This window comes from Rousettus aegyptiacus, unplaced genomic scaffold (genome assembly GCF_014176215.1).
Source record: "Rousettus aegyptiacus isolate mRouAeg1 unplaced genomic scaffold, mRouAeg1.p scaffold_m13_p_7, whole genome shotgun sequence".
Classification (NCBI taxonomy): Eukaryota; Metazoa; Chordata; class Mammalia; order Chiroptera; family Pteropodidae; genus Rousettus; species Rousettus aegyptiacus.
Genome location: NW_023416310.1, coordinates 86,269,508 through 86,281,803, shown reverse-complemented (window position 1 = coordinate 86,281,803; position 12,296 = coordinate 86,269,508). Strand labels below are relative to the sequence as shown.

Sequence of the window (12,296 nt, the reverse complement as noted above, 5' to 3'; positions counted from 1 at the left end):
CACAATAGGTGACCTTTGTATCTGACTTCTTTCACTTAGCAGCATTATGCTTTCAAGGTTTATCCATGCTGTAGCATTTATTATTTCTCTTGACTGAATACTATTCCATTGTTTAGGTACACCACATTTTGTTTACTCATTCATCAATCGATAGACATCTGGATTGTTTTCACTTCTTGGATATTGTGAATAGTTTGCTATGAATATTCTTGTAAAAGTATTTGAGTGTAAATCTAGGAATGGAATTGCTGGGTCATATTTTCTAACCATTAAGTTTGCTAAATTCACAAAATTAAAATCTTAGAATTATAATTTCATCTCATGAGATTTCAGAGTGCTAAAAAAAGTTTGATTCCATTGGTATGCTGGCTCTCAAATTTTTATTCTGGACACATTTTCTGGAAGAACAAATATTTTGCATTAAGTAATATTTGTGCTACTTAAAACTACAACAGCAGTAATAGGAACACACATAAAACATGCTTTCCAAAGAAAATAGTGTACTGAGAAAGTATTGGTGGAAAAATTATACAGCTTTTGAAGTACAAAAGAATAGCTCATTTCTGCCTGGTTCGGCATAGTGTGTGTAAATAATAGAATGTAAAATCTTTTTTTAAACTCTGTACTGGCTGGCGACCTTCATTTTGTTCTCTCCTTCAACAAGTCAATGAACAGATGAGGAAAATGGATGGAAATTAGAGTTTGAATCACCTCCTGATTGTTTTACTCAGTTCAAATGACCACAGTTATCATACACACATTTTTCTCCACTAAGTAATCTCCAGATGATAAAAAAACAGTCATCTTTGTAAAGGATTCCCTCTGTTTTTCTCCCCAGAAATAAATTCGCACATGGTTGTCTGTATCCACACTTATATTTTGTTATTGGTTTCTAAACCAAAATCAACCTCTCTTCATTAAATTTGACTTTATCTGCTTAGTTGGGATTGAATCTAGTAGCCACTAAATACTTACTGTTGACAAAATGGCATTAATGTCCACTGAGGCAAATGCCTATGCAGAGAAGGGACATTTGAGTAGCGGCATGCTGAATAATCAATTCCACTTTAAGTCACAGATCAATATTATCTTTGAGATGTCTAAAGAGCCATTAAATATGAACAGAACAAGTCTAGCAAGCAGAAAAATGAGGAAGAAGGTTGTTCACCACAACGTGAAGCTTCTAATGATTTCAAATGGGGACTTGACATGTATGGAAAATTAACTGTTACCCTTTTTCTTGTTGAAGAGCTAAATCAGTTTTGTTTTCATTTTCGTGTTGTTTCTCTTTTGCTTTAAATATTTTGTTTTTCGAGGAAATAATACTATGTGTTCCCTGTAGCATTTCTCTTGGGGCTTTATAGGTTATTGTGTGTGTGTGTGTGTGTGTGTGTGTTACATTTTTTAATAATAAAATTTTTATTTTTGAATGGTTTTAGATATGCAGAAAAATTACCAAGCTAGCAAAGAGAGTTCTCGTATACCTCACACTCACTTTCTCTTATTATTAACATCTTAAATTAGTATGGATTCATTTGTCAAAATTAATGAACCAGTATCGATACTTTGTTAACTAAAGTCCATTTTATTCAGATATCTTAATTTTGAATAATTTTATTTTATTGTTAGCTTCCAGCATACAGTTTATTGATTGGGCATTTACGCAGCTTATGAAATGATCCCCTGAGCCCAGCTTCCCTCCGGCTCTGCATATGGTTGTCACAGTGCCGCTCACTGCATTTCCTGTGCCATGCTCCCCAGCCCTGTGACCACGTATCTTGGTTTTTAATCTCAGGCCCTTTTTCTGTTCCCAGATTTTATGAGGAAACCACATTACATTTAGGCATCATGTCTCCTTCAGTGCTCCTTGGCTGTGATGGTTTCTCAGACTTTTTTCAATGACTCTGACAGTTCTGAGGAGCACAGCTCAGGTATTTTGTAGAATGTCCCTCCGCTGGGATTGGTTTGATGTTTTCCTCATAATTTGACCATTGTTACGGGTTCTTATGGGTAATGGAAAGGAAGGTCACAGAGACAAAATGCTGTTTTTATCACATCATCCCAAGCATACACACTGTCACCATGACATCACTGTTGATATTAACCTCGATTACCAGCCTAGGTAGGTTTTTCAGCTTTCTCCATTGTAAAGTTCCTCTTTCCACTCTACACGCTGTGCTCTTTGAAAGGAAGTGACTATGCGTAGCCCCTACTTAGGGGATGAGAGTTATTCTTTGTCTCCTTGAGAGAGAAGTATCTACATAAATTATTTGGAATTCTGTAAGAGAGATTTGTCACTTATTCTCCCATTTATTTATCCATCATTTATTTGTACCAGTGTAGACACATGAATATTTATTTTATACTTTGGGTTTAATCCAATGCTACTTTGTTTATTGTTTAAATTGTTCCAGCTTTGGCCACTGGGAGCTCTTTTAGTTGGCTCCTTTGTCCTTTTGACATGCCCTCAAATAGTGTGTGTGTATTTCTTTTGTTGTGTTGTTGTATTTTAGCAGTTATTCACTTTCTGGCACTACAAGACGCTCCGGGACCATTTTGTACATTTCCTGCCACAGTTCTAGAATCAGTCATTTTTCCAAAGGTCTCTGGTTTCTTTTTTTGAAAAAAATAATAGAAACTAAGATTCCGATGCTAGTTGTACTCGATGTTCCTGGGTAGTCCATTGCTTTTAGGTTACCTGAGATCACAGAGCAAGGAGACATATGCATGCTTGTGAAGCCTGTGTATGTCCACATAGCTATAATTATTCCTATATGTATCCATCTGTATTGGTTTTTAACTAAACATGTGTGCATACTGATATTTCCAACTTTGATCCATTACTACATGGGTCATTCTAGCTTTCTCTCATTTCTTATCTGAAACCTCCCACTACAAGAGTGAGAAACCTGACTCAAACCATCTGTCAATCATTTACATTATTATTCAGTTCCAGTATACATGTGTCATGGTTTCATAATTGTTAACATGTACCCCTGCCCATGAAAAACAACTTTATCACTTAGAGCACAGTGCTTATGTGCAGCTCCTTTTGTCTTTAGTCTTATAGACTCTGGTCATTTGTAGTTACTTAAGTCAGCATCTTTTTCTTCCACTTCCTTTAGTGAGGATGTTTCATACATTTGTAAAACAGATTCTCTTGTCACAGTCTGCATTCCTTCCCAGGATTGCCCAGCCTCCTAAATGATTTTTCAAACACGCACACATCAAGATTCACTCGTTGTGTTGTAATGCTCTGTGGGTTTTGACAAATGCATAGTGTCGTTTATCTACAATTATAACCCCCTACAGAACAGTTTCGTGACCCTAGAGTTCCCTGGGTTTCACTATTCAGTCCTCCTTGCTGCCCCCTCCCCCTGCTAATGGTCCATTGTTCTGTTTACCATCTCTTTAGTTTTGCCTTTTCCAGAGTGTTACCTAAATGGAATTACTCAGCATATAGTTTTTTTCAAACCAGCTTCTTTTATTAATATGCATTTAAAACTCATCTATGTCTTGCATGGCTTGATAGCTCATTCCTTTTGATTGCTAAATACTGTCGTATTCTGTATATTGTATAGATATACTACAGTTCGTTTATTTATCTATCTATTGAGGACATCTTGTTTGCTTCCAGTTTTGGGCCATAAATAAAGCTCTGATAAACATTTGCCTGCAGGTTTTTGTGTGAAGGTGTCTTAAAATCAATTGGGTAAATAATTAAACAGTACAATTTCTCATTGTATGATACAACTATGTAACTTTTTTAAAAAACGACCACACTGTACCATTTTGCATTTCCATTAGCAATGAATGAGCATTCTTGTTAGCATCTTTGCCAATAATTGTTATCATCATTCTTTTAGCCCCTTAATAGGTGGGTAGTGATTAAATTATTTTTTTTGGGTTTAGTGATCATCCATGTTAAATAGAAAAATATCACCCATCAAAACCATATGTGGAATATGACTGAATAGTTTTTATTGTTAGATACTTTTCTTTACATAATACTTTTTCACCGCCAAGACTTGGCATTCAGTACATATTTATACTAAGGATTATAAATATGGAGTAGTTTGTTGGTTATTTAATTTTGGATTGAAGTAAATTGAGTTTCCATATAGATTCTGCCACTTGTCATCTTGAGACTGTGGGTAGATTACAGTTTGCCTTGTAGTTTCCTAATCTTTAAAACAAGAGACAGTAATGGAACGCAGATTACAAGGTTATATGAACTTAATGAGCAACTGCATGGAAAGCATTTAATACAATGCTTGAAACACCGCAACCTTATCATTATTATTGTTATTGCTATTGCTGTATTGCTGCTACTGTTACTACCTGTATTAGTACTATTAGTTATTGCTTGAAACTCTATACTTTCAATCCCTTATTTTTGAGCTGCATTGATCTTTTTTACCCCAAAATAAACACACGTAGCATGTTTTTTTTTTCCCCTAATCCGAAGAACATGGTTGGATATTACGGATATTAGCTCATTTGCTTCTTAAAACAACTTTCTGAGGTAGGCAAGGCATGCTTACTAGCCCCAGATTAGGGGGAGGTGAGGTAACTTGTCCATAATTGCAGAGTAGATAAGGGCAGAGCTAGGAGTCGAGTCCAGGTTTTCTGACTTCTGATTCAGGAAGGTCGGCACAGAATGACTCTTCAGATAAATGTGCCTGCGGCATTCATTAGTTCCCATTAGTTTTGGTCCATATGCGCAAGTATATGGGTGGCAGGGATCTTTAGAGGGACTCTGTTGCACTTAAAGGTTTTAAACCAGCAGTCCTGTCCCGAATCCTCATATCACCCTGGTGATCTTGATCTCTTGCATACAGTCTAGTAAAGCATTAGATTACTCACATTCAGAGGTGTAGCAGTCATATTTCTACACTCTTTCTGGGATTTATTTCAGCCCCACTCCCACTTTCTATCTAATTCAGAGGACTAAACTCCTGGCAGCTTTGTTAGTATTGTGGTTACACTGTCCTGGTTCTGTGTGATGGTACAGGTGAACATTTCACCAGGAGATACCTTCTACTGGTAGAAAGACTTGAAGCCCAGAGACAGCAAGTTAAGAAACACATGTGAAATGCACGGGATAGACATTATCTGCCATAGGAACAAAGAAGCACAGAGGTCTTTTATAGCAATAGAAGAAAGAAGTAGAAGCATTGCAGTACAATAGGATGAAAAAGAGATACAAAGATAGAGATAGAAAGAGAAGGAATGTATGAAATCCAGCAGGATTCTGTTCCCACCTTCCACTCTTTCAGAAAGACCTTGCTTCATTGCTTTCCATATGTTTGAGTCTCTCGATTACTTAAAATAAATTTCCTGCTCCCACCCAAACAAGTTTAGGTTGGTGTTTGTTATTCTGACAAACAAAAGAACCCTAATTTACATAGGGAGTGGAATTCTCTTGATGTAAAACTTAATTTTGAGCTGTAGCCAATGCAGCTTTCAACAGCAGCATTAACTTTCAAGTGTAATGGACTACCACTGAGTAAGTTTGTGGATTCCACACAGCAAGGGGTGCTCAAAGTACTTAGTATTTCCACCTTGATGTGAACAACTCTTCAAAGCATGCCAGGATCTGGGCACAAGGGGGTACTTAACAAATCAGCTCTTTCAGTCTTCTGCCCCAATCAGGATTTGTCCTTCCATCTTGCAGCCGGTTTTTGCTTGAAATCTTCCATGGCTGGGAAACAAAGCATAAGAGCATATGGCCTTTGTTCTAAATATGCTCTGGGATTTTCTAGTTTTAAAATCTTGGACAAATTATTAAACCTCTGTGAGCTTGCCTTTCCTCATTTGCAAAATGGAGATTAAATTTTTAAATGATTTTTTTAAAAAAATTGGAGCTTTTATGAAATAAAGCATATAAAACACCTGCTACAGTGTCTAGTCTGTAGTAGATCCTCAATAATTTTATCCACTTTCGGACTTTTCAGGCAATTCATCAATCATTCTTTACACTGAAATGAGGATTCCCAACTGTGTAGTCTGTAGCATTCCTAATGTAAAATATAACAGGCAGTCATTGTGAAGTCTGAAAGCCTGAGATCAAATCCTGGATCTATAGCTTTCTTGTATGCCCTGTAATAAGGGGAGCTGTGATAACTTCCATGAATCCCTTTAAAATGATCATTTGCATTAGTGGACATTTTAGCTCTCTTTGCAATATGGAAAATTATAACTAATATTCAGACATTAGGTTTTGATTTTATTTATATTAAATATATCATAATATTCTTTATTCTAAAATTCTGTTGGTTGATGAACCATAGGTACTTTTGCATTCTTTGTGTTGTATTTCTTGTGGCAGGGAAATTGCTGCCTCCAAAAGAAGCCATTTCGAATTTTGGAAAGATGTAATTGCCAAGTATCCCTGTGTAGTTAGAAAAAATCTGCTTCAATCCAAATCATTAATCCTAGTTGTTGCCTCCACTTGGTCAGTGGTCCTGGTCCCAGGATGATGAGATGAAGAGAAGCCGTCCTCTTTTCATGTCACGTTTGCACTAAACTGTTTCAGTCATCTCTCCACTCCTTTTCCTCCTCTAGCAGTCCATGTTAGCTATTCAGCTGCTTTCCTCCATACCCAAGTCTCCAAAGTTTTGGATTTTGTGAAACAATAAAGGTGAACTCTAGTGGAAAATAAGATTCTGTCTGATGGTGAAACATTGCGACACTGTTTAGAAAGGCACATGTGCCTCAGATACAATGAGAAGCTGTTTTGAACAAAGGTTTTTGTGTAACCTTTATTTAAAATATAATTAAGTGTGAACACATGTGTATATAGCCATGGTGTAATATATAAATTTTTGTTTTTTACTGTGCATTACACTCAAATTTTGATGAACCCCAGTTTGGGACAGGAACATATAGAGAAATGCTTCTCAAACTTAATGTGCTTATGAATCAATTAGGAGTCTTGTTAAGATGCGGACTGTGATTCACTTGGTGTAAGGTGGGACCTCAGACTCTTTCTGGGAAGTAAGCTCACTTATAATTCTGTTGCTGCTGGTCCACATGCAGAGATAGAGTGCTAGACAGACCACTTTGAGTAAAAGACCTGAGGAAGTCCCTGAAGTCATTTACTTGTGACTTCAGGAGTCTCCAAAGAATAAAAGGAAACATTTCCCTTTCCTTTTCTGGTTTCGACTTTTTGTTGGTTGATAGAAATCCAACCTACCTTCTTTCTCCAAAGATGGTTGCTGTCTGTCGCTCAGGTGCTGAATGTTGAAACCAAGGGACCACATATGCTCCAGATCAGTTAGTGTGAAAAATTCCATTGCTGTCTCTGAGGATTAGCCCCAATTTCCCATCGTATCTGAGGCACATGTGCCTTTCCATACAGTGCCCCATGCAGTTAACAGCAGAGTACTTCCTGTAAAGCAGGCATTTACGAACAAGGACAGAAGAGTTTCATTTATTTCAGCTTTACCTGCCAACACATTTCATCAGGCTCCTATCATCTGCATCCAGATAGCTGCCTTGACCTCCTAAAGGTTTTCTCTGCCTGTAGTTCTTGTACTTTTTTTCTCTCACCCTCCTTCATCTTTCCCTCTTCTAAGCCATCGTGTGCAGGGACATATTGATTATCCTAAAACAGAGCTTTCGTTACTTTTTTTTTTACCTGCTTAAATCTCTTCAGTAGCTCCCCATCTCTGCTCTGCTCCTGCCAGACTTGTTTGCTGCTCCTGTGATATATCATTCTTCATCTTTCATTTTGACTTCTCTTCTTCCCCTTGGATGATCTCACTTTTCTAGATATCTGAATCCTGTCTACTCTTTAAGATTTAGCTTAAATCCCACTTCCTTCATGAAGTCTTTTGTGGAAAACCCTTTAACTGATGGCCCACCACAATAATGCTGAGCGTAATTTGTATACTGGGGTGTGGCAGAAAAAAAGCACAGGATCAGCAATAGGAGACCAGGCTTACCCAAACTGAATGTGTCTAACCAAAGTGGATGTGTGTGACCTTCTCTGGGGTTCCATTTTCCCATTAAGGTATGAGAAGATTGGAGAACAGATCTTGTAGTGAGTGCCTATGGTGCTCATGGTAAGTTTTACTAGCTTTTAAGTTTTCCTTAGAGATTTCACTTTCTATTATTAAGAGATTTAAAAAAATTAATCATGTTTCCTGTTAGTATTGAACTATTACTCATCTTTTAAAGTGTCTGATTTTAAAATTCTCACAGATATTCGTTTTGTCTTTCTTATTTTTATCAGGAAGGAGCCTCATTTTGTGATTGAAGCAACAAGGCCTAGGAACGGCCAGCCTAAAGGCACGTAGAGAATAGAATATCTTACAACTCTCAACCAGGAAGGGCCTGATGATCCAGGACAGCACTGGGCTTCGCTCAGAGTGAGTGCTCGCTAATTATTTGTCAATTGATTGGAGGCTGACAGGTGCATCTTGTAAGACAACTCATTTCTCCCTGGAAGGAGGAGCTCCTGGAGTCTGTTGGTTAACGGGAAAAGTGCTTACTCTAGGAGGAAGGCGGGGAAAGCTGGAAGAAGATCTCGCTGGGAGCCTGCATACTCTCTCACGAGTGTTTCTGAACCCCATTCTTTGCACGGAGCAGTGTGGGGGTTCAACGGTACTTGGTACCTGTCCCTTTGGCGGAGACATGTAGCCACCTCCAGCTGCTGCTCGGGGCTGATCCTGCGGAGTGGAGCACCCCCCGGCCCCCCCTCGCCTGCCACCCCGCATCGCTCAGGCACCCTCTTCTCTGCAAAGGCAGTGGAAGCTGGGGGAGCCTTGCACACTGGTCTTCTGGAGCTGCAAACGGGGAGCCCCACGCCCTCGGGAGCCTTTCAGCGGCTTCCCCTCAGCTGCGCCGCTGTGCGGGCTCTCCCAGCCACCCCCACCCGCGGCTCGCCCTCAATCCCTCCCTCCAGCCCAGCCGGCCGGAGCGCGCACACCGGGGCTCCGGCACGTGGGCGCGCGGGAGGCGGCGGCCGCTGCTGCCGCTGCCGGAGCCCAAGCCCCAGCCTGCGAGCTCGCCCTCCATGCTGCGGGCTCTGCAGCCGCCTTCTGCTCAGCCTCTGGCCCAAGCCCAGCCGGGCGAGCCGGCGAAGCAGCAGAGGGGAGGGGGACACAGCCAGGAGGAGGGGCACGGCGGGCTCGGGCAAGCCGGGCTCTGAGCAAGGGGCGCCCGCAGCCGGGAGGAGGCAGCCCAGCTCTCTCGCTCAGTCTCTGCTCCAGCCACTGCCAAGGGTTCCAGGCAGTGAGATGCCTCTCTTCTCCTAGGCGGCAACCCGCGGAGGCTTCCCGTAGCTCTTCGGCCCACTCCAGCCCCCATTCCTCGGGTGAGTCTCTTGTCTATCCCGACGCGCCCAGCCACTGGAGCCCGAGCGAGCGCAAAGTCCGAAGTCCGCCCCCAGCGCCACCAACTTCCCCGGGAGCCCCTCTCCCAGCAGCAGCCTGCGCCAGCCTTGGGAGCGATGCGCCCCCAGCCGGGCGGTGCTCCCTCTGCCAACTCGCCACCCATGGGATCGACTGCCCTGGGCTGCCCTGCTTGGAGCGCGTAGCCTTAGCCGCGTGGCCGGGGAGAGGAGCAAGACACCCAAGGCGTTTCGTGGATCCCGCGTGCGTCAATCTGCTGGGGTCCCCTGCGGGGGCGGCGTCAGTACCCAAGGGTGAGTAGCCTCATCGTGTAGGCGCCCTTTGCCCCCAGGTGGGAGCTTGTAGTGATGGCAGGGAGAAACGAGAAAGTTGAGGTCCTTGAACCTACCCTGAGATTTGGCAGCACAACGCAACATTTGTTCCCTTCGGGGCTTCCTTGTATGCTTTCATTCCAAACCAAGGAGACCCCTTCCGCTTCCCAAGGAGAAACAGGGCTCCCTAGAGCAGAGCACTGACTGTTCCCCACTAACATGCCATTTGGGGCTTTCAGCCACCCGCCCGTTAAGCAGGCACCCAGCATAAGTGCTTGGAGATCCGGAACCACCTGGGCGCGCTCGGAGATCATGGGCAGCCCCGGATCCCTAGGGGAGGCTAAGCTCTCTTCATTAAAGAGCGGTGACAGCGGAAATATTAAGGAAGTGTGTATGTGCGTGACTGTGAGCAGGAAAAGTAGCCACAGGAGGGAGGAGAAGCAAGCGACATTTATCTGTCGCTGATGGATTGGGTGCCCTGGGCGCCCAGCTCGGCGGTGCAGGTTTGGGGGCACATGATCTAGGGTGGACAGATAGAGTCCAACAGGTGGCCTGCTTGGGCTTCCTGTGGTCGGCACTGGCATGGGGAGGGCAATGGCTCCCTCCCCGGGGCCCAGGCTGCCGCCGCCCCTTCTGAGAGTGCATCTGAACGAGGGTAGGGAAATGCACTCTCTGCTCTCAGCCCTGATTTGGGTGAGTGTGTGAGGCATCCAAATGCCTCCTGTCGCTAAACAGCGGCCTCATTGTATGTCTGACTGAGGTTTCAACTCTCAGGCAACTGAGGAGCTATTCAGCTGGGGCAATGCGAACTTGGCTGGTCCTCAGATGCCAGCTCCAGCCTTCTTCCTAGTCCCTGGCGATGGGCATGCCAGCTCCCTGGGCTGGGCTTCCAGCCAGACCTCAGCATTTCACCCCTCCGTACTCCACCAAGGGGAGAAAGAATTGCTGGGGCATCAGGAGCTGTGGTATAAGTTTATTCTTTACCCGCCTTTTGCTCTTTTATCCTGAGACTCAGATGGAGGGGTGTGTGTGTGCATGTGATGTGCACATTGAGTGTGGGGACAAGTTGAGTTTGAGAGCTGGGTGAAAAGAGACTAGAGACAAAGTTTTGCACCTGCACACAGAGATTCGAATTGGGAGAGGGTGTGGCTGCACTTTGAAAAAGTTTCTGAATACACCATCCTTCGTTGATTTCGAGTGTGCGAAATACTCTGGGCGGTGGCACACCACAGCAGCATCTTCCAAGTCTGCTGCGTAAGCTCTCCGTCCCTCAGTTGGCCCCTCTGTAAATTTGGGGGACAAGTGTCCCTGCTTGTGGCAGAAACTCTTTTATCTCTATAAAGGAGGAACTTAGACATGGGTTTGGCATGAGAAGATGGAGGAGCAGCTGAAGATGTGTGTGCTGGGGGTGAAGGGGAACTATCTGGAGGCTGCATGCATGGAAGACTTGGTGTTTGAGGTTTATTGGCTTTGACAACACTGATGGAGATTTTAAGATGCTAAAGCATTCCCTTGGTGCCACCACTGCACTGCCTCCCCATGGTGCAGGAAGCTGTTTGTACTATGGAAAAGAAGTGATGGACACTCCAGAATGCCAAAGAACCCTGCACTGCTTGTGCTTCACCTCCAAGGGAGGCTCTGAACTATAGCTCTTTGGCCATGCTGTTTCCACTGTGTACTTGCTGCTTTGTCTTTTCAGTCCCAATTTGGTTTTCCCACAAGGGACCTTTATCACTAAGGTCCTCTGGCAGCAGACCTCCAAGGACATGTAAGTAGAGTGAGTCTCTCGATTTGTAGAGGGCGTTGGCAGATTTAGCATGGGGCACACACGTGCCTGGCCAGAAGCATGCCCCCTAGAGGTTACTTGCTGGGAGGGGATCCAGGAGATGGGGCATCAAGAGGAGGAATGGGCAGTGAGGTGTTGTGGGTGCCAGAGGGAAAGATAAAGACAGACAGTAGTACAGAGTGAACAAAGAAGAAAAGCAGGAGGGTGGAGTGGGCACTAGAAAGACAGAGAGAGACACACACAGTCAGAACGTGAGGGGAACCAGAGAGACACACGTATACACAGAGGCAAAAGAAGAGAGGAGGAGAAGAATGAGAAAAGGAAAGATGTGGGGTATGGGGCAAAGAATAAGAGAAGACATGAGAAAGAGAAGTGGAAGGGAGGGAAGAGAAATCTGAAGAAAAGAAGAGGGTGAGAGACAGAAGAATAGAGGGAAAAGAATGGGTGCAAGGCTAGAGAAGTCGGTGGGGAGGAGAAAACGGGTGGAGATCAGAGGAGGCAGAGGCAGCGGGTGGCACTCGCTTAGAGTATCTGATTTTTTATAAACCACACTACGATTCTGAGGAAGTTGGTATAATCCACATCCTTAATTAGGTAGTCCTTGGGTAGTGTTTGTTTCTCTGAGAAGTCGTGAATTTGCAGAAATTGGACACTCACTTGGAACTCAGCTGCATTGGAGATATTCGCCGTCTGTCCCCCCCCCCCCCCCACTCCCCTCCTTGGCAAACACAGGACTAGAGAACCGTGAGGAGGGTCGTTTCATCAATCATACTTGTCGGTGATTCTGTAACCCCTGTTTGTGGAAGTCCCTCCTGGGTGGAATCCCCCGAGTCTGATCCA

General features: G+C 43.5%; 1 protein-coding gene and 1 long non-coding RNA gene across 2 annotated transcripts in view; both read left to right on the top strand.

Moving 5' to 3' along the window:
* LOC118605189 overlaps window positions 1–9,372 on the top strand; it is a 509,541-nt gene extending 500,169 nt beyond the window's left edge. The window contains exons 9-10 of the long non-coding RNA XR_004951970.1: window positions 8,240–8,375; window positions 9,264–9,372. This is a non-coding gene — a long non-coding RNA (uncharacterized LOC118605189). The remainder of the gene's footprint in view (window positions 1–8,239; window positions 8,376–9,263) is intronic.
* Window positions 9,373–9,556: 184 nt separating this feature from the next.
* Window positions 9,557–12,296, top strand: part of SGCD (sarcoglycan delta) — an 811,202-nt gene continuing 808,462 nt past the window's right edge. The window contains exon 1 of the mRNA XM_016167092.2: window positions 9,557–9,652. The gene's annotated coding sequence lies outside the window, so the exon portion shown is untranslated. The remainder of the gene's footprint in view (window positions 9,653–12,296) is intronic.